Below are 331 nucleotides of genomic sequence, written 5' to 3'. Positions count from 1 at the left end.
CGCCACATTTGCAGCAAGGGATTACATATGGTAAAATGCACGTTTTGCAGCTACCGTATATCACGACGAACATGTAACTTGTCTAGAACACCTCAACGCGTAAATAGTTTTTACGAAGCATAGATATGTCAAGTATACAACCAGAAAATACTTTTTACTATCTACTTTTTACGATGTTACATGTTCGTTGTGATATATACGGTATAATCTCTGCAGCAATGAAGACACATCACCATCATAGTTTCCTCATGTTCTTCATGCACAATCCAGCGCTCGACACATTTCTCAATATCCTCAGTGCATCTCAAGTGTCAGAACACTCCTCGCGATC

This window comes from Phytophthora parasitica, assembly GCF_000247585.1.
Source record: "Phytophthora parasitica INRA-310 unplaced genomic scaffold supercont2.21, whole genome shotgun sequence".
In the NCBI taxonomy this organism is placed as follows: domain Eukaryota; phylum Oomycota; class Peronosporomycetes; order Peronosporales; family Peronosporaceae; genus Phytophthora; species Phytophthora nicotianae.
Note: the sequence above shows the minus strand (reverse complement) of the source record.